The sequence below is a fragment of the Ambystoma mexicanum genome, chromosome 6q (genome assembly GCF_040938575.1).
Source record: "Ambystoma mexicanum isolate Mex_15411 chromosome 6q, UKY_AmexF1_1, whole genome shotgun sequence".
NCBI lineage: Eukaryota > Metazoa > Chordata > Amphibia > Caudata > Ambystomatidae > Ambystoma > Ambystoma mexicanum.
Window position 1 is genome coordinate 469,363,181 of NC_090937.1, and position 25,536 is coordinate 469,388,716.

At 44.1% G+C, this 25,536-nt stretch overlaps 1 long non-coding RNA gene across 1 annotated transcript in view; it reads left to right on the forward strand.

The window, feature by feature from the left end:
* Nucleotides 1-25,297, forward strand: part of LOC138516113 (uncharacterized) — a 229,590-nt gene extending 204,293 nt beyond the window's left edge. The window contains exon 5 of the long non-coding RNA XR_011282229.1: nucleotides 21,999-25,297. This is a non-coding gene — a long non-coding RNA (uncharacterized lncRNA). The remainder of the gene's footprint in view (nucleotides 1-21,998) is intronic.
* The last annotated feature ends 239 nt before the right edge of the window (nucleotides 25,298-25,536 follow it).

The window sequence follows — 25,536 nt, forward strand, 5'->3', positions numbered from 1 at the left end:
TGTATACGGTTCTAGGTAGGAGGTAATTTGAAACGATAAGCCACGGATCCCACAAGACCTGTAATTTCAAAGGGACCAAAGTATTTGGAGGCAAGCTTTGCAGGCATACGTCTTTTGGGCAAAAATCTGGAAGATAACTAGGCTTTCTCACCAAAAGTGTAAGTAGGAGATGGGCTCCTTTTTTTGTCTGAGTATTTCTTGATGGTTGTTCTGGTTTTCTCCAAAGCTTCCAGGGCAGCAGCTTCACCTTTCTTGATGTCACTGATAAGGGTATCAATGGTAGATAGGTTCTGTGTTGGTATGTGGGCAGTAGCCACAGTAACAGGATGAAAGGCATACGAGCAATACAAGGGGCTGACTCCCGTTGAGGAGTGCAGGATATTATTATATGCGAATTCCTCAAAAGGCAAAAGTTTGCTCCAATTATCTTGAGTAGCTGAGATGAAACAACAAAGGTATTGCTCGAGAGACTGATTCACTTTCTCGATCTGTCCATTTGTCTGAGGATGATATCCAGAAGAGATAGTCCTCTGCATACCAAGAAGATTACACAAAGAAGCCCAAAAGGCTGAAGTATACTGTGTTCCTCTATCAGATGTAATTTTGGTAGGGAGTCCATGCAGGCAAAATATTTTCGTTAGAAAACATCTAGCCATTTGAGAAGCGGTGTGAATCCAGGTTAAGGGAAGAAAGTGTGCCATTTTGGTGAGTGTGTCTACCGTTACAATAATGGTGGTGAAACCAGAGGATGAAGGTAACTCTACAATAAAATCTGTAGAGATGTGTTGCCATGGTTGTTTTGGTAGTTCAGCTTTGACCAATAAACCAAATGGTTTCAGACGACGCACCTTAGCTTGTAAACAACCCGTACATGCAGATACATAATCCTGAGCTTCCTTAGGTAGAGTAGGCCACCAGAATTGTTGGTTTATGAGATCACATGTGTACCGAATCCTGTGGTGACCAGCACTTTTTGTGGCATGACATATGGATAGAACCCCCTTTTACAAAGGTTTGGAAGGTATAAAGAGTTGATGCCCGTAAAACAGCAATCCTTGAGAAACTGTCAATTGGTATTGATGGGTGACTGGTTGAACTCGATTAGCTGACTGTGAGTCTGCTTCGTGATGTCCGTAATGAAATCCCAGACAGAAAAAACAAAGGTAGTCTGTGGAAACTATCTTTGGCCTTGAGGTGCTGTGGTTGCATTTTCCGCTGATCTAGATAAAGCATCTGCTTGGACATTTTGTAATCCAGGGATGAATGTTAGGAAGAAGTCGAATTGAGAAAAGAAATATGCCCAGCGTGCATGTTTGCTGTTTTGACATTCCATTTGTTGGAGAATGTTTAGATTCCTGTGGTCTGTTCTAACGACAAAGGGATAGAGTGAACCCAACAACAAATGACGTAATTCTTATAAAGCTCTTTTGATCGCCAGTAGTTCCTTTTCTAATACAGTATAATTGACTTCAGATTTGGTTAGTGTTTTGGACAAGTAAGCCACTGGATGTTCAAATCCATTGGAGTCTTTTTGTTTTAACACCGCCCCTATGGCGGAATAGGAAGGATCAGTTTCTAGAATGAACTGGAGTTGTTGAGCTGCGGTTTTAAGGATGGGGGCCAAAGTAAAGGCATCTTTCAACCCCATAAAGGCAAATTTCTTTCCTTTTTCTAGGAGCTCTGTAATGGGTTTGATCCGAGATGAGAGGTTTTCTATGAATTTCCGGTAAAAATTGGAAAAACCCAAAAAACTTTGTACTTCTTTAACAGTGGAGGGTTCTTTCCACTGCAGAATGGCCATGACCTTAGTGGGATCCATCGAGGTACCTTCACTGGACAATATGAAACCCAAGTAGGGCACCTTCACTTGATGAAAGGCGCATTTCTCTAGCTTTGCAAATAAGTGGTTGTCACAGAGCCTTCGGATGACTTCCTTCAAATGGGTAACATGTTCCTTCAGGGATTTGGAAAAAACAAGGATGTCGTCCAAATGAACCACTACATAATGCAGAGGTACATCAGAGAAAATGTGGTCAGTAAATCGCTGAAAGACAGCTGGTGCATTTGACAGGCCAAAGGGCATGACCCTATATTCATAGTGGCCAAAGGGTGACTGAAAGGCTGTCGTCCACTCGTCACCTTCATGAATCCGGATGAGGTGATAAGCCCCTCGTAAATCCAACTTAGTGAAAAGTTTTGCACCCCGAATGGCCTCAAGAATATCCTAAATCGAGGGCAAGGGATACTTGTCCTTGATGGTGATTTTGTTTAGTCTGTGGAAATCGATACACGGTCGGAGTTCTTTTGTATCTTTTTTTGGAATGAAGAACAAAGACGCTCCTGCAGGGGACTTGGATTATGTAATGAGTTCATGACATAGATTGTTTGCAAGGTACTCCTGTAGTACTTCCTTCTCTGTTGTCGATAAAGTATACATTCTTCTGAATGGGACCTCATGATCAGGTATTAATTCTATAGAACAATCATCCATCCTATGTGGAGGAAGCTCTTTGTATTTGTCGTTGGAGAACACCATCTGAAATTCTTGATAACAGGGAGGAAGGGAATGAATCATATCTACCCTGGAAGTGGTACAAGCATCCTGAGTGGTTTCCACTGTGGCATGCATACCAACAGCGCCTTGAGCAAACAGTGGTCCACACAATGTTCATACCCCAAGAATATGGTGCCTGCTGTCCAGTTTATATAAGGATTATGAATCATGAGCCAGGGCAAACCTAAAATCAGAGGGTAGTGAGCGACCTTAATGAGGTCGAATTGGATGTTCTCAACATGGGTGGCGAAAGACATGGCTATTATGTCTCTGCTTTCCTTTATGACTCCAGGTGATAAGGGTTTCCCATCGAGCCCTTCTACTGGTATGTGTAATTTCTTCACCAACGAGATAATCCATTAGAATGAGCCTATTCATCATCCATTAAGTTTCCGGCTGCTCCGCAATCAATGAGTGCTGTCGCATTGGGAACTGAAAATTCTATGTCCTGGAGAGATACCTTAAACACCACCATAAGGGCGGTCTGAATTTTAGCAGAATTCATTTGTGAATTTGTGAGTGTTTCCTGAACCTCTGTTCCCTTAAGGTTTGGGATCAGTCGTTTCCCGAACGACTCGGGGGATCATTCGGGCAATCTCAGAGAAGATGTTCCTTAGAGCCATAGTACATACACAAGCCGTTCTCCTTCCTACGACTTTGTTCTTCTACTGATAACGGCCCACGTGCTGAACCAACTTGCATAGGTTCTTCCTCTGACTGAGGCTTTACTGGATGTCTGGCATAGTCCATCAAGGGCCTTCCAACTCTGTTTCTTCTCTTTTCAAGTATTCTCTGCTGAATCCAATATTCCAATTGCATCACTAAAGCAATGAGCTCTGATAGATAAGGGGGACATGAAACTCTGGCAAGTTCATCTTTGAGTTCTTCTGACAGACCTCTTCTTGGTAGAGTTACCAGAGCGTCATCCGGCCATGCAGTCTCATTAGCCATCTGTTTGAAAGGCGTGATGCAAGTCAAACTGTCTAATCATCATTGCTTGAAGTCAAGGAGATTTTCTTGTGCGGAGACGATGATCTCAGTTCGAGCAAACATAGCCCTTATGCCATGTAGAAAGCCAGGGAAGGAATCAAGGATTTGATTATTTGTAGTTACTAAAGTGGTGGCCCAGGCCAGGGTGCTCCCTGCCATGTTAAAAATCATATAACTGACCTTAGACCGGTCAGTAGGAAAAAAGGAAGGTTTGAGAGTAAACTGTATGAGGCAGGCATCGATGAACTCCTTTAACCTCCATGGAATTCTGTCAAATTTTGCCCCTACGAGATGTCCAGGGGGAATCTCGTGATATACGGGATCTGCAGCACCAGCTGGCGCAGATTCGCATTTTTGGTTTTCAATGTACACCAGCGGTCATCTGTTGAACTTGTTCCATGTCGAAAAAGAATTATATTTTGTTTTTTTTGTTTAGGCATTGCTTACTATGAGAACAACATAAGCACCAACCTGTTTGACTGTTCAGGAAGGTGGTAGAAGAACAGGAAAACCTCCCAGAAAACTCTTATGACTCACTCTTTTTGGAGAAGAATAGGAGTCAGGAGAACTCTCTGGGAAATCCGCTAGGGAAAAAACCCTCTTGGAGCAGAAAAACCTTTGATGAAGTGGAGGCAGAATGTTGAAACGAGGAATGCGTGATGTTCTGAAAATTCGGAAATGATGACTTCAATGAGCAGGTGAGACTCAGCAGCGTGGCACCAGGTAGCCTTCCGATGCCGGTAACTTTTAAGGACAGGAGGAGTTTCCGTAGAGCGGCACCAGGTAAGAGCAGCAGCAAAAGAGAAATGAGGAGAGAAGCCGGTAGAAGAAACGGGAGAATCCAGAAGAGGGAAGGTAGGAAGGGAAATTCGCACGGAGTGCCACAAGCTCCCGAGAACCAAAGGGAAAACACTGGAATGGAAGGATGCACAAAGTAGCACAGGTACAGTGTATGGAGAAAAAGAGAGAAAGACACAGGTTAGACATGCGTTAATGCCACAGGAAATAAAGCAATATATCTGCTTACCATTGTGTAACCACTTTTAAACCAAAGCTGTCTTCAATCTCGGTCTTCGGTGCCAGCAGGCCACCATCTTTAGAAGCAACTAGACTGCGTGAAGTGGTATAGGAGGCAGGAACAACATGCCGCCATCTTGGGAGGAATAACAAATAGCTCTTACGGTATCTCACTCATCTGGACCACAGGGAGCAGCAAGAGTTCTGCTGACTCCTGACACTTGAGTGATTTATTTATGTAACAAGAAGGTTAATTTTAAGACACAAACAAGGTGGTGTGTGTAGTTTAGTTCGATCAAATATATGTCCTGTACACCAGCCTGGCTCTTGGCTCATTAGTGGCACAGGGCGAGGGATCCAAGGGGAATGAGATGAATCGGAAATAGGGCTGAACAACAAATTGACATTAAACAGTTGTGTGACACCTTGATTGGGGAGTGAAGAATCTCCCTGTGTTGAGGGTGGCCTCTCAATAAACCATAACAAATCTGGCGCTCATCTGGGATTTGCCTGGCTATTTTTTGACTCATGACAAGTGAATTGTGACAGACTATTCATTTTGATGTAATTGCATTATGGTGGAGGGAAAGTCATCTTTGCTTTGTTAACGTGCCAAAAGGACTTGACCCCTGAGTTCCAGGGAGGTGGGTGGGTGAAAAATTAAGATTGAGTAAGAATTGATTTTGATTTGGCATTGTGAGTGGAAATTAAGCGGGTGCAGGGTGATTTTTTCCCCTGTGTATGGGGAATTCTACAAAAATTGCACAAAGGCCCTTTTTTTTAAAATTAATGCAATTGAATTAAATGATGCCAGGAGACATTTCCTTACTAAGCTTTTCATTCATGGTAAGGGACAAAGGTGGATGAAGGGAGCTGGCAAGCTAAAATGATGCAAGATGTTACATCAGAAGGAATTGACATTTGGTGTCAAGATGGGATATGGCACAAAGCATTAGAGGCATTTTACCTGACCCAAAATGCTCAAGAAGAACTGAGTCAATGGCTCAGCTCACAGCTTATCTATACTTCCACTTGCAGTTAGCGGAAGAGTGAGTGCAGAAAAGTGAGGCCCGTGCACAAAGTCAGACTGAGATGCTAAATGAGGTACAAAAAGTATTTAAACAGTTAGAAGATCAAGCACACAAAGCCATATTTCTGAGTTAAAGCAAGAAATCCTCATGGAACAACTAAAACGTGAGTTAAAAACCCAGCAGCAAGAGAGTGCAGAGCGACATAAAGAGTGTGCGGAAAATGTGAGCACACTGCAACATAAGGTCAATGGTCAGACTATTCATAGTAGTAGAGGGCTGTTAGATGACATTATGGCCTTTCAATTACAAATAAAGGAGTTGAAAATAAAATTAGTCAGTTAATTATAAAATGGGTTGATTCCCAAAATGACTTTGATCAGATATATCAGAAGGAACATACTTTAAATCAAAACAACAGAAAATTCAACTGGTGAAGGAAAAAGACCTCTTGATCCAAGAGAACGGTGTCCTTGTACAGGAGGTGCATCAGTTGAATATGGTTGCAGAAAAGAGTCAGTCAGGTTCTCAGGAACTGACTGGAAATAGGCAAGAAAATGTAGAACTCATGGAGCGTGTGAGGCAAGCAGAGGCTGACCTATTACAGGCCGGGCAGAGTAGAAACGCGCAACAGAAATCGACTGGTCTTTTAAAAGCAAACCACTTTGAATAAGCGGGCAGAATGCAGGCCGCACAAAATGAAAATGAGTCAAGTCGGAATGAAACCAGGGAATTGAAAGATCGATTAATGGCCCAGAGTAAAGTGATCGATACCAATCAGGCCCTGGTGTAAGAGTTAAAAATCCAGCTCTCTGAATACCATCAGGAAATAAGGACAGAGAGAAGCAGGTAGGAGAGTTTGATAAATGAAAATGAAAAATACAAACAGGCATTGAGGCACCCTGACCAATCAGGGCATGGGAAAGAGCCCTATGATCCAGCGGTGATGCCCTACCCATCAGGAACCTCATGCCAGGTAACCACAACTTTCTATGGGCCAACGGTGACTGACCTTATGCCTTCCACCTATCAAACACAAGGATACATGAGACACCTCGACTTACCTAGGCTTAGCCAAACTGATCCAGCAACCCTGTCCTGATCTGAGATTGATGAGTACTCACCTCTACCACACAGAAGGGAAGGTGGCCACACCAGTGTGTCCTGGGACGTCAAGAATAATCCTGTGAGTACTTCAGACTATGAAAACTCCATTGATGAGAAAATGGGGGAGTTGGACTTATAAATAATGAGAGTGCAGAGAGACCACCTAGCTCGCTTCACTGGAGAAGAACATTCAAAGCTTCTGCCCAGGAGGGGCATATTAAAAACCTCCTTACATTCAGGAAAAGGGGTGAATTTCCCCAGAGTATCTAGACAGGGAAGACTACACAGTTGAGTTAGTCTGAGGAAGAGACTTAGTATTATCCTGTGCCAAAAGGTGACTTCAAGGGAAATGACCCTGAGAATTCACGGCAGCACAGGAGATAGTGAATGGAGTACCAATAGCAGCTCTGAGTCCGAAGGTGAATGTACTCGGCTGCAGAAAAAAAGGAAGACAGGGAAACAAAGAAAGGGTTTTGTCAAAGACCCAATTAAACAGATCAAGGCCATAAAGAGCTTCATGACCCCTTACCAAAAAAAAGCTAAGTATTCAGTGTGGGAGCATCTAGAATTGTATGAATAAACGATATCCTCATTTGGAATAAAGAATTACGTAAATTGTATGGAGTTTGTGAAATGGACATTCTCTCCTGAGTATTCCAGTTTCTTTTCGGGACTGGGGGACCAGAATCACTATAGTCCACCTGAAAGGTGGTCATTTTGAAACATTCTTCCACACATATGAACCCTCAATAAGCCCGTAAGGCTGCATATAATTTGCAATGTGGGGAGGATCAGGCGCCTAGGAAGTCTGTGCAGGAGTTAAAGCGGGCATTTGCACAGACTTCTTGGCGGGTGAAAACAAATAGTAGAGAGTTCATAACTACATATTACCATGCGCTCCCTAAATACATAATGACTCAGTTGGTGCGTGATTTTGAAGAGCACAGGACCCTGTTTTGGGTGATTGAACAGGCAACCAGGATCTATGAGGTCCATAAGCCCACTGACAGTAAAAACATCTCCAACCCTCCAAAACATCTACCACTCCTGCTGCTGCAAAGGTGCCAGAGGTATAAACGACCCCTCCATTGGATCTGGAGATGGGAGTGGCCTATAAATACTCCTTCTGCCAACAACCAGAATGAAAGGCAGAGGAGACCCTTGGACCCAGCCAAAATGAAGGGTAGTCAGACAGGATCTCAGACCAATTACTCTTCTGACCCTGCCACCTATATAAGCCATAGGTACAAGGGTGACAGGCCAATCTTGTTGTATCTATATACTCCCCCGGCACAAAGGGGGGGGGGGAAATTAGGTAAGTACTGCCTTGGGAACCTTCCCTCTAAACTTCCCTCAGGAGAGAAGTATCACTCCACCTCCCGATCTGAGGTTTTTCCCCAGATATCCCCGAACCAGAAGTTTCCAAATAGTCCTACTCTCTCTCCCTGGATCCAGGACAATAGATCCATGAACCCGGAAGAAGGGAGATTCAAGATGGAAAATTATGGGAGAAGTTTCCAGTACCTGAGCTAGTCGAGAGAAGGGACAATTACCCATTTCAGGAGTAGCAGAGGTATGACTTGAGGCATCCCTACAACCCAGAAAAGGTCTTGCAGCTGGAGCGACAGGTCCCGTAACTGACTGCTGACCTGGGGCCCATGCTGAGGGCTCAGTCCAACCCTCAACCTAACCGTTCTTCACCGAATGCCCCAACACCCAGATCTGATGCCCTGGGGGGGAAATGATGGGAGGAAACATCCGACAAACCACAGGTCCTGAGGAGCAACAAGTATATAGGTGAGGCCAAAGTAGAACCCACTTTGTGGAAGAGCTCAAGATTATCCCCTTTGAAAGAGAAGAGTCCCTGGAGGACTCAGGTAAGCAGACCTTCTCTTTCAGAAATGTGGGGAGCACTCACAAAGTAAAATGGGTGCGAAAAGACCCTGAGTAGACAGGGTAAGCATGAAGATCGACCCAAAACAAGAAACTATTAAACCCCCAGAATGTGAGCCAGATAGAATAGAAACAGGGTTGTCCTTCCCCCAAACAGGTTCTGAAAACTGCCCCCAGGAAAAGGGGTACAGCAAAGAATCAGAGGAGAAAGTGGATTCCCCAAATCTGCCAATTGTTAGTTGTAACATTTTCTTTACAGATTCCCGAACTCCGACACGTAAAATTGCCCAAAATGTCCACTGGGCTGGCAAATAGCTCCCACTTTCTTTGCACCCTGGAGGAGAAAGCAGGCAGATTGTAAGCACCGGTAAGGATGCAGGGTCAGAGAAATTGTCAGCTCTGGTGGATCTTGGATCCCAAGCCACACCCCTGTCCAAAAAGGCCTTTGACCAACTAAACTCAGGACGGGGGGAGGGCCACCAAATTCCCCTCACACCACTTCCTGGACAACTTCAAAATTTCGAATGCGTGACATTTCCGTCATAGGGACTGCAGATTTAGAAATAAAAGTTGGGCGCCATCGATTAAAACATCCCGTGATAGTCGTGACTCCAGAGGGCACATCTTGTTTACTGGGGAACGAGCTACTGAGGAGGTTATCACCTCTGATCGACTGTGCAAACAAGGTACTCTGGACCCAGAATAACCGGCCTATAAAATTAAAAATTAGTACCAATTATGTAAGCATGAATGGTACTTGTCATTTAATTGACCGACTTTCTGAGAAATATAATTCCATTTAAAAAATAACCAAGTCCCAGAAATTACTCTCATCTCTGTAGGAGAACAAACTGGTGATGGTATCCCTTCTCCATTCTTGAAAATCAACCTTACTCACAGATTTTCAGTGCAAATCAACACTGGAAGGGGATGCATTGAAATGTTATGCGAGTCCAAAGTCTGGACCGTGAAACCAGATAGTGAAGAACCCGCTCATAGTCCTGACATTTCCCATTCAGTTAAATGAGGGGGAGGAGCCGGTGCTCACCAGAATATGCCTGAATAATGGAAGGAGCTTCATCAGCAAAGGATTATTCAGGCAACTCCCAAAAGATCAGACCATTCCCACATTTAAATTGATTGACAAATGCGAAGTAGGTCTGGAAAACCCAAATTCCAAAAATCTACTGCTTAGCAGGTGTATGCTAAAAAGGTCCATTGGGAACAAAAGCATAGAGCATCATTTTTGGGTTGTGCGAGATGTCCCTTCCGCCTTTTATCTGGGAAGTGACATTCTCAACTGGTTCGCAATTAATTTGGTCTTAATTAATAGTAAAGCCTGGTTCCAACTGGGGGGTAGCCCCATGGGCTTTGACAACACTGAAAAAACATTCCGGTCAGCTCAATTGCTGCCTTATGCGGTTGAAGTTCAAGTGCGAGAAGTGGTTACCATCCCAGGACAGATGCGACAATTCACTATTCCCATCAAAATTAAGCAAGGACAGAACCTCAAACATCAGGATGCCTTTATAAATTTAAATTCCCATCTCCAACTACAAGGTTTGTATTTAAGTTTGACACCTTTAGTAGATCTAGAACACGACACCATTTGATTATTGGTTGACAATAGCGACCTTCGACGTAACACTTCAGGCTCATACACCTTTATTGGAATGGTGGTTGATGCCCAACATTATTCTATTGATTTAGATAATTAAATCATGCGAGCAATCCAAACAACTGTTTCAACATCAGCGACGGACTTCCCCCAGAAAAGATTTTTACTAGGCATGGAGGGAATTTTATGATATACTCTTCCTGGCTCTACGGGGTGGAAGAAGTGACCTGTAACATCAGACGGGAGGAGGTAGTGTTCAGAGTCAGTGACCAGTAGCTTGGCGCTAAGCAGAGTACATTCAAAGGCTCGGACTCCCTGTCACGAATTTACACAAAAAGAAATGTCTTCAATAACCGGCAGAAGGATAAAAAATCTGCTGTTGCCTGAAGATGGAATGGGAGGGAATTCCAGAACCGTGCTGCAGCGATCAAGAAAGTACATCCCCCAATTCGACAGAGCCACACCAGAGCGACAAAAATAGTGCACAACTCGAGGGAGCGGAGTAGACGATTGGGAACATAGAGGTGAAACTTGCAGGTATTCGGTCCCCCATCCATGGAAGGCCTGGTGCACAATACACGTGGATTTAAACTGCACCCTCTGGGCTACATGTAGCCAATGAAACTGCCGTAGAGCCGGGGTGATGGACGTGCAATAGGAAGTATGAACCACCAATATGGCTGCTGTATTTTGGAGCACTTGAAGGCGGTGGATCAGATACAGTGGCTGTGCTAGATACAGAAAGTTACAGTAATATAGTACACTCAGCACCAGTGCGGCAACCACTGGTGCATGAAACTGTGTGTGGAGAGAACCCAGTACCCTGTGCAGAACTCTCAGTTTGTAATGGCCAGACTGACAGACAGAGGCCACCTTAGACTTCAAGGAGAGCAAGGAGGAGATTTTGATCCCCAAATCCTTCACAACAGAAACCAGACCAGGGGCCAAGAGAAGAGAGCCAGAAAGTAGGAGTAAAGAGGGAGAAAGCAGAAGCGGGGCTAACCACCGGAATCTCAGTCTTGTCCCTGTTTAGTTTAAGCCAGTTGTGGCCCATCTAACACCCCACGTCCGCCAAGCAACTCCGCAGCTGAGACGTCGGATAGGGATCGGAAAGATCAAGCTGCAAAATAATCTGGGTATCATCAGCATAAGAATAGCAATGGAGGCCGTGAGAATGGATGAGCTCAACCAGAGGCTGGATATACACATTAAACAACATGGGAGACAGGGACAAACCCTGGGGGACCCTGCCGGCAAGAGGAACAATCACCAAGAAAAGCTGAGAACCAAGATAGTACCCGTCCAGTTATCCCCACCCTGGTCAGGCGAGCACGCAGGATGGAGTGATTGACAGTGTCAAAAGCAGCCGATATATCTAATAATATCAAGACTCCCCCTCCACCCTGATTAGAGAGACACGAAAGGTTGTCCACCACCGAGGCCTCAAGCTCTAAGTCCCCCAACCGGCATGGAAAACACACTGGAAAGGATCAAAGAAAGTAGAAGATACCAGAAAAGAACTAAGAAGAGGAAAAATCTAAGACACGTGTAGCTTCATAAAGAAAGGTAGTAGTGAGATTGGATGGAAGTTAGCAGGACAGGCCGAAAACAAAAAAGTTTTTTTTAAGAGAGGAATCGCCAGAGCATATTTCAGCTGTGAAGGAATAGTCCCTGGCTGACATGAACGGTTGAGGGCTTGGACCATCAAAAGAGCATTGGTCGGCATAATATCATTACACATCAGCAATGAAATAGGGTCCAAGGCAGAGGCAGATTTAAGCATGGCCGTAGCCTTTATAATCTGTTCTGCTGAAAACACAGGGAAGGAGAACCACAGCCTCAGAGGAGAGCAGTCAGATGTAACTGAAAAAGATCCCCCAGAGCCTGGGTCTGAAGGTGCAATCAATATGCCAATAGGCAAAATTTATTCAGAAAAGAAGCTTGACAAAGAATCACAAAGCTCTGTGATGGAGCAACCACTGCCTGGGCCACAGCAGGGTAAGATAGGGAACGTACAAGCTCAAATAACTCTCTGGGCTGATAAATGGCAGCCTCCACCCTAACTGAGTAGAACCTGATATGATATGATATGACTGGCATTTGTAACGCGCCTATACACAAGTGTTTCAAGTGTTTAGCAGCCACAATAACATTATGAAATACAATAGTGGCCTGATGGAGAAGAACCCAATCTGACTGGAGATAAGAACCTCTCCTTTTACGCTCAGTCTGCCGCGGCTTAAGGCTCAGAAGCTTTAAAGCATCACCAAACCACGGCTCAGATTGACAAGCACGTTGTCTAGACAATCTGACAGGAGCCAGATGGTCGGCTATCTCAGTGAATACTTGAGCCAATAACATCAAGTCCACCATTGGCAGAGTTTGGCACCCTGATATTATAGACGTAGTCACCATAGCTGCATCAACATACCTCCAGCTACGCTTCCAAACTTCCGGCTTAGAATTGACCTGAGAGCAGAGTTCAGCCATTATGGAGAAAGGGATTAAAAAGTGGTCAGACCACACCAATTGAAGGGCTGGAAAGACTAAAACTGAGGTGGTGATGAAAATATAAGGTCAAGTATGTAGCCCAAATGATAGGTAAGGCCAGACACAAACTGTAGTAGGTGAAAATCCTCTATGCCAGAAAACAAAACGCAGGAAGGGTTGATCCAAATGAGAGTTTGCCTTGAAATTGAAATCCCTAACTATCACCAGATTGTTACATTTTAGCCACAGCTCAGCCACCAAGCTTAAGAAAGCATTGAAAAAGGAAGAATCATAGGAGGGGGCAACAAACCGTTAAAACATAACAGGAATTTGAGGGTGTAATCAATAAATGAACTAATAAAGCTTGCATTTTAACCATGTGGTCAGAGCCAACCGGTCAGAGCCAACTTGTAGACAAAGGCAAAAGCGCTCCCAGATGTCAAAGAGGGGTGGTCCAATCGAATGGATGTTATAATTGGATGGAACCGCCTGTACTACAGCAGGACCAGAGTAGTCGCGCAGCCAGGTCTTCTTAAACAGGCAATGACCCGAGTGTGCTGCTCCAGTAGGTCATAGCATCCCAATGCATGCACTGCTAATTAACGTGTATTTAATAAAAGGCAAGAAAGGTTGCCAAGATGGCCAGACTTCTTGCCCCTCGTAAGTGTGTATGAGAAACCTGCAGCCATACAGTACTCACTGGTGCCGCTGTATCAGCTGTTCACGGGATAGCACTTGAAGACTGCAAGATACGCCTTCATCTTGCCCCCTCACAAGGCTTGACTTTGGTGCAACTTTGGTGGCTGAGCCAGTTGCTGCCTAAATAGGCACATAATAGCAACCTAGCCTAGCCCCACTGACTGCTCAGAGAGAGCAAAGACAGACCACAGAGCATGGCTTCTCCGGGGGGTAGGTCAGAGCCAGGAAGCCAGGCAACTTCCAGACCGAATGACGGTCTACAGGGAACCAAACTGTACCATAAAAACAAAGCAAATGAATGAACACAATAAAATATATAATTAAAATAATAAAACTAATAAAACTAAATGTGTGGTGTCCAGTCACCCGCCTGCTCGAACAATGAGCTAAAAGGAAATAAAATGGAGGAACGAATAAAGCAAGTCATAGGAAATAAGCAAATAGTCACTTAGCCGATGGCCGTACCTGCATGCAACTGAAAATGTATGTGATTGGTATAAAGACTCCTGAAATCCTTAGCCACACCCACTGCTCACAGAGAGCAAAGACAGACCGCAGCACATGTCTTGTTTGGGGGGGGTAGGTTGGAGTCAGGAAGCCAGGCAACTTCCAGACCGAATGACGGTCTACAGGGAACCAAACTGTACCATAAAAGGAACGCAAATAACTGAACACAAACAATATATAATTAAAATAATAAAACTAAATTCGTGGCATCCAGTCACCCGCCTGCTCGAACAATGTGCTAAAAGGAAATAAAATGGAGGAACAAATAAAGCAAGTCATAGGAAATAAGCAAACAGGCACTCTGCTGATGGCCGTACCTGCGTGCGACTTAAAATGCATGCAATCGGTATAAAGACTACTGAAATGCCTAGCCCCACTGACAGCTCAGAGAGAGCAACAAAGACAAACCACAGCGTGTGTTTTGTTCTAGGGGATAGGTCGGAGTCAGGAATCCAGGCAACTTCCAGACCGAATGACCGTCTACAAGGAACCAAACTGTACCATAAAAGGAAAGCAAATAACTGAATACAAAAAATATATAATTAAAAAAATATTACTAAATTTGTGGCGTCCAGTCACCCGCCCACTCTAACAACGAGCTAAAAGGAAATAAACTGGAGGAACAAATAAAGCAAGTCATAGGAAATAAACAAATAGGCACTCAGCTGATGGCCGTACCTGGGTGTGACTTAAAATGCATGCAATCGGTATAAAGACGCCTGAAGTGCTTAGCCCCAGCCACTGCTCAGAGAGAGCAAAGACAGACCACAGAGCGTGTCTTATCTGAGAGGTAGGTCAGAGCCAGGCAACTTCCAGACCAAATGATGGTCTACGAGAAATCAAACTGTACCATAAAAAGAAAGCAAATAACTGAAAACAAAAAATATATGATTAAAATAATAAAACTAAATTTGTGGCATCCAGTCACCCACCTGCTTCAACAATGAGCTAAAAGCAAATAAAATGGAGGAACGAATAAAGCAAGTCAAAGTAAATAAGCAAATAGGCACTCAGCCAATGGCCATACTATCCAGGTCAGCACCATCAAAAGAGACCTCTCCACCCAACTGGAGGATACCACTGAAATTGGCAAGCCCAAGGTCTTTCTAGGTTTCAAGCAGATGGTTGAGGAAAGGATCAATCTTGTTGATGCATGTGAGACCGAGGAGCCAAGACAAAAGCTGAAACAGGTCTTCTTGGAATTCCAAAATATCTTTTCAGTGGACTCATATGACTATGGCTGCATCTCTATTCATTCAACCAACATACCCATGGACCTCAAGATGGATCCTTATTTATTTGTGAAACAATACCCGTTACCTCTTACATCCATGGAATCATTCACAGAGATTATTAAGAATTTACAAGAATCCTGTGGGATAATTTGTCCGATCCACAGTACCTTCAACAATCTCTATCTGGGGATACTTAAACCAAAGGGCCAATGGAGACCATGTGCAGACCTGAGGAAGTTGAACAAAGGGGCCCACATGTCAAGATGGCCACTTCCCTACATCAATCAGGGTCTGGCACAGATCCAAGAGTCAAAAGTGTACACTGCCATTTACCTGACCAAAAGCGACTAGACAGTACCAGTGAGTAGGGAAGACAAGCACAACGTTGCCTTTACCTTCGGGGTGCAGCAGTACATGTGGACCTGAACCCCCTTTGGATACATAAACTCAAGCAATGAGTTCAACATCTTTCTACATAAGGCCATGCCCGACTTGGGCGAAAGGGGAAACCTGGCCTATTTACATGATGTTCTGATCAAGATCTCAACTGTGGAGCAACATATTGCAGAGATCCGCCGTGATCTGACCCAGTTGCAGAAAGACAGAGCAAAACTGTCCTTTCAGAGGGCGCAGTGGTGTAAGACCTAAGTGAACTTCTTAGGGCATGAGATCACCCCTCAGGATCTTAATCCCCTGGCGAAGTAGGCAGGTGCATTAATGAAATTAAAAGACCCTACTACTCTGTGAGAATTAAGAAGCCTTCTTGGACTCACTTTTTATAGTCAGAAGTTCATTTAGGACTACGCAGAGGTCACTCGACCCTTGGTCCATTTATTAAAGGCTGGAGTCAAGTGGGAGTGGAGTCTGGAACAATCTGAGGCAGTTAAACAACTGAAAAGAAGCCTTTCCCAGGCTTCCTGTTTGGCTTACCCCACAAAGAAAAATGAGTTCTTCTTGGAGACTGGGTTCTCAGATACTTGCCTAACAGCGGTGTTGTGTCAAAAGCATGACATGGACAACAAAGTCATCTCGTACGTGAGCAAGCGTTTGTCCTCTGTGGAGGAAGAATTCCTTGTGTGTGAGAAGGCACACATTATTGTCGAGACTCCTCACCAACCCTTGCAATATATTCAAAGTGACAGAATCCGACAGAGGAACATCAGTAATTCCAGAATTCCTGGATCTTGTCCATGCAAGGCATTCCTGTGCAGGTCAGACATGGCCAAAACAAGAAGAGTCCCCCAGTACAAGGGTTAGCAGACTTGCATGATTGTGTTCAAGAAAACTGTATCGAGGACGAAAGTCTAATGACCAACAACAACATGGAGATGTACTTAACTTCCCCACACAATAGGGGTCATTACAAGTTTGGAGGTAGCCATGGTGCTATTAGCGCCATGGCTTCCTCTAAACCCGGGTCCGGGTCCGGTCTGGCTGAATGGGGACTTACTGGGACATTCCAACCTATGCGGACCCGGTAAGCCCCCATTCAGTTGACCATTCCCCATTCCCATTGAGCCCCGATAGGGCTCAATGGGAATGGGGAAGGCGCTAATAACAGGCCCGCAAATTGCGTGCCCGTTATTAGCTCCAAGGTCCCTTAACGGAACCCGCAGAGAACGGCTGGTCAGACCAGCCGTTCCTGCTGGGACCCGCTAAGCGACCTCGGAATAGGGCGGTAAGGGTTTACCGGCACCGGCATCATTACCGGTGACCGTTAACCCTTACCGCCCAACTCGTAATGACCCCTAATGTCTATGAAGAAGACACTTGTCAGGGGATACCCACAGTTTATGTGGATGGGTGTTCCTACCATGTTGAAAACGGGGAAAAATAACTTGTGGCTGGCATTGGGAATGCTTATGTGAATGATACCCCAAAACCCTCTGCTGGTTACAAAATAGGACCCGAAGTAGTCAGATTGCAGGGTTGTTGGCCGTTCATTAAGCCATTCTCACTGCAGTGCACCACCAACTCAAAGAACTGGTCATAATCACTAACTCTGATTATATCAGGAATGGGTTCGTGGAGCACCTGATTCACTGGAAGAATCGAGGCATCCTTTGTGCCAACAATAAACCCTTAAAGCAAGCAAAACTGATCCAGTCAGTTGACGATCTGGTAACCTCCAATGAGATGACCATCTATTAGAAGAAAATAAGAGGTCATTCCAAAATAGAGGGGCCAGATAATACTGGGAATGACCTGGCTGTTTAGCTGGCTAAAACAGGATCCCTGCAGGGGGATTTCATAGAAACAGATTCCCTGCTGGGGGAAATACAATTTGCTGCTGTCACCATGTCACAAACTTGTGCGAATAGTGAACTCTCGACTGCCCAGTGGAGTAGAGATATCCCAGATGCAGATTTGATCACTGCACAGAAAGAGGACCCAATCAATCGCAAATTCTATCGACACATTGAAGACCCCATGAGTTTTCCTGTAACAATGTCGGATTGTACCAGTAAAGAGGATCTCTAGTGTTGATGAGGTTTTCCAAGATGTTCCGGAATCCAAGACTGTTTGTTAGTAAGAAGTGCCCTACCTGGCTGTGACCAGTGGGTGGTACCTACCTCATTCTGGAGCCTGGTGTTGAACCACACCCATGACGCAGCCACTGTCGGTCATAGGGGGTTTCACACAACATTTGAATTCTTGCGCACGGTTGTCTACTGGCCACAAAATGGCCAGGGCCTCGACACTTACCTTAAGGGGTATCTTGTGTCTGCTCAATTTCAACCCAGATCACTCATACACAGAGCTCCCCTACAAAAAAAGGGGAATGACACTGCCTTTGTCACATTTGCAAGTCGACTTCATCGGGCCAGTAATTCACTCCTCTAGAGGAAACAAGTACATGTTGACTATGACATTCTTATTCACACAGTGGGTTGAATGTCTCCCATCCCCGAATTGCAAGGTGGAGACAACTGCTGCACTAATGATCAACCACATCTTCTCTCGTTTCAGCCTCCCGCAAAGGATTGAGTGGGATCGAGGAAGTCTTTTTACCAGTGAGGTGATGGTGAAAATGTGGAAGATTCTAGGGATGAAAAGAAAACACCACATTGCCGAACACCAGGCCTCAAGCGGGGGAGGGGGAGTAGAGAGATACAAGACAATTGTGAGTATCTTGAAGAAGTTTGTGGCAGACTCTGGGTCCAGTTGGGACATCCGATTACCACTTTTTCTGATGCTTATTGGGTCATCACCATCTTCTGCAACAAAGATGTCTCCATTTGAGCATATGACCGGACAAAGAATGGTGTTACCTCAACATCTTGTGAGAAACCTGAAGGTGTCACACTTACTAGTCCCCGGGGATCTGTAATCCAGGTGGCCAGGACACAGCCATCGCTATTGGATCCAGTTCCTTGGAGTGGACCAGTGGGGGAGGATCACCTGGATGAGGGGTCTTCGGGGAGTGGAAGTGGAACACTGATGGTTGAGATGCGGTACCGCCTTCCTTTTAGCAACTTTAGCCCATTCTACCCTGCAGAACATTTAGAAGCTCTACCCCCACGTTTCCAACACAAAAAATTCTTACACCATAACAGACAACGGACTAGCACCAGAGCCATTTACCTGACATGTCCCAACACACAGGTCAGGCAGAGTCAGGCAATTGACAATAACCACGCATACCTGAGGGCCCTTTACCTTCCCACAGGGATAAAAGGCAGAGCACGAGAGCACACTACGAACAAGGCTAAACGCACGAGGAAACCGCTACACCGAACCAGCAGTTCAAATGGAGGAGAAAGGTAGTGAGACCTAGAAGGACGACGAAGGGGGAACTGCCCTTGCCTTTTTCAACTCAGACCTGCGAAGCCTCCAAAAGGGAAACCATAAGACTGGGAGTTACAGCTGGTGTATGGAAGAACAGATGTTAACGGTGCAAGGGGGCCTCCTGAATTGATAGCACAGGAGGGAAGGCATGCTGGCTACCCTGGTACCGTCTTGACTTCAGAGGCAAGACAAGCCAATGGGTTCAACACAGCAGGTGAGTCAGAGGAAGCTGATAGCAAACCGAACTGTGTTGAGCCCAAGGTTGCAAGTGACAACATAATATGAACGCAAGGAACTTCAGAAGACAAGGGCCAGATGCAGAGTGGTCAGGTGCCACAGGAGTACTCATTAGAAGGACTCTTGCTGGCCCCTCTGGTTTTGTGTTGAAACTGCAAAGACCAGAAGGCCCTAGGAAAAGGCAGCGTAAGGTGTCAGAGTGGTTCTACAAGGGTCATGTCAAATCCCGTGTACAATCAAAAGTCTCTGACCCATTGCCGAAAGAAAGCTAGGGGAAGGGAACTCCGCTTTCTGATAAAATTATGAACCATGAAATAAGGCACGTGTGAGCCCGACAGAGGGATGCCGAAAGAAAGCTAGTAGAAAGGAACCCATGCTTTCTGATGCAAACCAGTATTGTGATAAAGCAAAGTGAACTGTGTATTTGGCAAACGTGAACCTGGCTGAGGGATGCCTGTGAGTTGGGGTGAAGAGTAATACACTCGTGAGCATTGTGTCGACAACAGGAACCCAGCAGACGGTTGTCCAGAGTGAGAAGTTGTTTAAACAGACATTAAGGCTCTTGAATATTGCAAGCTACATTTGAAAGGCCGTAGTGAACCCGACAGAGGGAGGCCCAATTTGCAAGAAGGATCGAGCCTGGCGGTGGGAGATCCTAGTGGTGAAGAGCAATCGTCCAAGGTGCAAGATCACAGAAGGAACTTTTGTTTTTTTGTTGTTTTGATCCATCAGGCGTTCAAAATGCGAGAGACTTTGCGGAAAAGAGACTTAGCCCCTGAAGGTTCATGTATATTTGAACTGGAATTCACTCTCCAGAACACCTACACACGCATCCAGGCCTGGATGGCGGCAAATGGCCTGTGTCTTAACGGGGAAAAACTGAATCTTATTGGTTGGCCCCAAAGAGTCCCTAAAAAAACTGGATGACAAATACAGCTCATTTAGCATTGAGAATACAATAATCACAGTCTCTGTGGCAGGAAAAACCTTGGGTGTATATCTTGATTCCACCCTTTCAATGGATAGACAAGTCAGCTCCACCTCTTCATCAGCTGCCCTCACTACTAAAATCATGAATGCAGTAAAACCCCATCTATCACCAAAAAGGTGTCTCCACATTGCGAGAGCCACACTTGGCGCGACGTTAGATTACTGTAACATCCTTCTCCTAGGCACTTCATCCAACAACATCAACAAACTACAAATCACACAAAATAATACTCTCAGAGCGGCACTAAGTATCCCTAGGATGGAGCATATCTCTCAGGCTAGAAAAGACGCCCGCTGGATCCTGATCAAAGAGCGCATTCTGTTCAAGTCTCTCACCATCACTCACAGATGCCTTTCTCAGTCTGCCCCTTCTTACCTAGTGGAACGAATACATCAGGTGCCCTCTTTCAGACCTAAAAGATACCAATACACCCACCAGCTCTCAGTCCCTGCCTTCCACAAAGTCAAAACCGGTGGTACCAGCTTCGAAGTGTTAGCCCCAAAAGCCTGGAACGCCCTACCACTCACACTCAGAAAGGAAAACTCCCTCATAGCCTTTACAAAGGCACTACAAACTAAGCTATTCAACTAGATTGTACTTGAATGTTGTTCCCCTGTAACCATGGAACATCCCTACCACACTTTTGTTGATTTCCTCCTAGCCCTGTTTGATGAATTTGTTTAAGCTGTATCTAAGTGAATATACTGTAACACCGCCACGAAGCCTAAGGGCTGATGTGCACTTTATAAATCCAAATAAATAAATACATTGTGAGCCTCAATCTGGAGAGGCCCAGGAAGGTGCTGTGCTCAGGAGTCCCGCAAAGTCCCGTGCAAAAAAGTGGGGAAGGGAGACCCCACCATACCATCCTGACTTATAATTTTGTGAACACTTCTTTCTTTTCTGGTGAACATTATCCCACACTCTTTTTATAACTTAGTGGTAAGGATTGGCGACAGGATTCTTTTAGTATAGGCGCTTTTTATTTGACAAGACGCTACTAGGACTCTCCCTTATTATTATTTGATGTTTGTAGCTTGCGCCCATCTTAGCTTTAGGTTTAGATTAGGCTTTTTTCACACTCATGCATACAGTTTAATAAACACCCTTGAACTGTGATCACTTGTGTCTGTCTTTACTGTTGCCACCATGAGTACCTTACAATCTGCTCTACAGAACTCAGGAGCAGACCCTGATAAATGTGTCCACTACTCATGAGTAAATTGAAAATTTAAGGAAGTACCTCCAGCATGATTTTGCTTATGCTCAGCACAATTTAGAAAGATCAGCTGAAGGAATGAAGACCTGTTATGATGTAAAGACGACCAAGAAAGAGTATGAAGTAGGTGACATGGTTTACAAATTTCAAAGGAATCAGGCCAAGTAGCGGAAATTTCTTCCATCTTGGCATGGTGCCTTTGAAATTGTAGATAAAATATCACATGATGAAAAATGGGTCAACATCAATCAGTTAAAAAGCTGTCATCCCAAACAAGCTTTACAACTGATTGAGGAGCCAAATGAAAGTTGAGCAGAGGAACCATCCGAGGAGTGAAAGGAAAGGGTGAAAACCATGGATGGGGAATTACAACAGGTGAGTAGTTTAATTAATATTCTTTGGAAATTGTAAAAAAAAGTGTTGAATTGATGTTCTGAAAAGTTGTGTCTAGTTTTAAGTATTGTTTTCCTCTTTCAAATGGATGTTTGGAGATGTTATGTCTAGATCTATGTAATATTTTTCTCGCAAATGCAATGTCCATCTTCCGGGGAAAAATGTTGTGTAAAAAGTACTGAAGCTCTCCTTTCTTTCTGTGGCTAGATAATTAACTTTGTTCACTTCCAGCCTGGAAGCAAGAGAGGAGGGCCCCAGGGACCACAGGAAGAAGGAAGAAAGGGGGTGCTGTGCTACACCACCCAACCCAAAGACAGAAGAGGAGGCTGTAGTGCTCATTCCCTAATGAAGGAAATTGAGATGGATGGCCGCCAGCAAAAAGAAAACTATAAGAAAAGAATCACGGAAGAACAACTGGGTGGCCTGTGGGTTGTATTCAGGGCCCAAAACCAACAAACAGAACTGAAGGGCCCACTGGAAAAATCACCTGCCAGCCTTCATATAAAAACCTTCACACTGAAAATGGTCCTATGAAGGCAGACCTTGGGGGTTTCTGCAGGTAACACGGGGAATTGCTACTACGTGAAGAAGGCCTATCTGTCATTACAAAAGGGAAAGCAGCCTTTTAAATCACAGTGGCAGAAGAAATTCAAAGGCCCCTTTAATATGAAAAGCAGGATTTTCAAACACTGACACCAAAATGGCTTTTTCATGTGTGTTTGCAGTTTTAAAACAAGGCATGAGAAAAATGTTCCCCTGCTAACATAAAGATGTCAGGGAATAGACTTAGTGTGTGTTGGCAAGATGTAATGTCTATTATGCTTCCATGCAAGATACTGGCAACAATTGAAAAGAAAATCTTTTGTTTCCATGGGTCGCATGTAAATTTGATTTAGGTACAAGGCCAACCCTTTTGCTTGTTGTTGGGCAGACTTCAGAAAGGACTCGCCCACTGAAAGCCTGGCTCTTTCATCCCAACTATTTACAACTGCAATAAAGTATGGCCTACTATGGGTGGTGAAAACAAACTTTTCCCAGACCTGTTGTCTCTGGAGGCTCATTCCTGTGAAGGGCAAAAGGACTACCCAATGCGTGACTGGAATGTGGGAGGAGATGCAATCAAGAGAAGCTGAAAAAAATAGGTTTTAATATCGAAATGGTGGTCCACTTCAGATAACAGGACTGGAAGCCAGATGTCAGCACGGCCTTGTGACTTCACAGGGCTGGCTTAGCTCGTTATCTGCAGTGGGAGATTTCTGTGTAGCCAATGCATCCCAAGTATTTACAACCTGCAGCCTACCAACTTCAAACAACAAAGAGGCTAATAAAAACACAGTCAAGGACGCTCTGGTCACATACTGACCAAAATTGGCAAATGGACGGAAGAAAGGAAAGAGGATTTGCATAACATGAATATTTCCTATTAGTTTAAAAGGACTATCATAATGTATGTATTTTTCTAAGCAACTACACATCATACTGCATTCATTGATGTGTAATTTTTAAGATAAATCCCATGTGATTTTGCTGAAATAGTATTCATCCACCTTGCGACATAGGGAATTTTAATGGCAAGCTAAAATATGTTCCTGGCTGCTTTGAACGTGTCCCGAATTTAAGAGTTGGCGAACTGGTGGAGCTAAAAATAGGTATTTGGAGAGTAAATTACACGTTCATAACTATTATGCTTTTTGTATAAATGGCAAAAAATTGTCAGACACCAGTGCAACATGGGGCAGATCCGGCTGTTGTTTTGTTGAATTCCCCATGATTAGTTGAAACAGAATATATATACATACTATGGCAGTTACTAGTAAATTACGAAGTTTTGCCACATAACTGTTTTTTGCCAAACGTTGACATGAACAAAAGGGGATTTCAAATTGCCATATTTCAGTTCTAGACTCCTAAACCAATCCTTAGAGAGAGGCTGGACTTGAGGGTGGTCGGGGGAGAATGGTAACTGTCCAATCCTGGTTGCGAGAATTCTTGCAGGGCACTGCCCAAAAATGAAATCTTGATGGTGTCATCACTAGTATATAACGTGGATGCTCTATGAGAGACGGGGAGAGCTGCTAAAAATTACCAACTGACAGCCGCAAGGAAGCACCAAAGGAAATTTGCTGAAATTGCATCTGGGTGGAGCTGTCTATTGCTGGGGATGCCTAAAAGCCGGCTTGGTCCTATGGTGAAAAGCTGGGGACCATTCTTGAGAGTGGTGTGAGCAGACGCCTGCCCTGTCCTTAAAGAGGGACCTGAAATTCAGCTGGCTTTCCTGAACTTTAAACAGAGATTTTCAATGGAATTAGAATCGAGCCATTTGAAACCAAAAGGTAGGGGAATTTGCTTGCCATGAATCCTTTCACTTTAAAGTGGTCGGGGGGGGGCATCACTGTGTAGCTCTTTACCCTATTTGACTGCATATAATTTAAATAATTCCCAATTAGAAAAACACGCCGGGTGATTTTTTGTTAACATTCAAAATTATCAAAGCTCATTCCCAGTGTACGCTGAAAACTATAGCATGTCATTTTATTGGGTAATCCTATTTGTCCTTTGACCCGACCTTCTTTAAGGAAGAGGTGTGTCCTGGTCCCTAAACTAAAATCCAATTTGTCTGTCCAGTTTCCCCAATACAAGCCTTTAACTGCAGGGTGTCTGAATTCCAAAATTCCTAAAAATCATCCCAATCTTTATGTCCAGCTTTCCCAACACAGGCCTTTAAATGGAGGGGGTTTGAAATACAAAATTCCCAAATCAACCACATATTTCTGTGTGGCTTCTCCAACACAGGCCTTTAAGTGGAGCGGGGCCTGAAATCCAAAATTCCTAAATCATTCCAATGTTTCTGGCCAACTTCCCTAACACTTACCAAAGTAGGGGGAGATCTGAAAAACAAACTGCTTATTCACACTTTGTTTATTTTAAAGCAAAAGTGTGGGTGAAATAATAATTGCCATACACATTTTTACAAATTTTTAACCAAACTGCTAGCCTTTTAAGCGTGCAGGAAAATCAAAATTGCACAGCACTGCACATGTAAATTGATTTTGTTCATTGACGAGTGTTGATAATTTCTTGAATTGAAGTCGGGATATAGTAAAGTATTGTGATTTGTGTTTTTCCCAACCAACTTGTGTGATTTATTTATATAACAAGAAGTTTGTGAGCCACAAAGAAGGTAGCATGTGTAGTTTAGTGCAATCTCTATCTTTATGTATAAAGCTGAATGTATGTATGTATGTTTGTCCGACTATTCAAATCCACACCGTTGAACGCACTGCTACCAAATTTTGCATGAATTCCTCCTTTGCCTGGGGCAAGATTGTAGTCAATGTTTGAATGCAAAAAATGTACTCCTTAGACACACCCTCATTTACTGATGCTCACCCCGATTCACTACAGTAGCCACTAGAAGGAGGCACAATTTGGAAAAGTGTCTGAAGCTAAATGTTCGATATGTTGGTTATTTCTTTAAAATGTATTACTAGTGTATACATTTCGAAAGTGTTTATTAAAGCATTTTTAAAGGGAATAAAAAAAAGATTTTTTAATTTATTTTTATCACGCCACTCTAAATATGGGAAATGGCAAGGTTACAGATTAATATCAAGAGCTTCTGAAACACAACAACAAACAGCAGAACGACTTGCCAACCAGAGGACAAGAGCAACTTTCTCCAGGGCAAACGAGATGCCAGAGCAAACTGAAGCAAGACTTGCTGACATGATGACAAGAGCAACATCCTGCTGGGCACATGAGACACCAC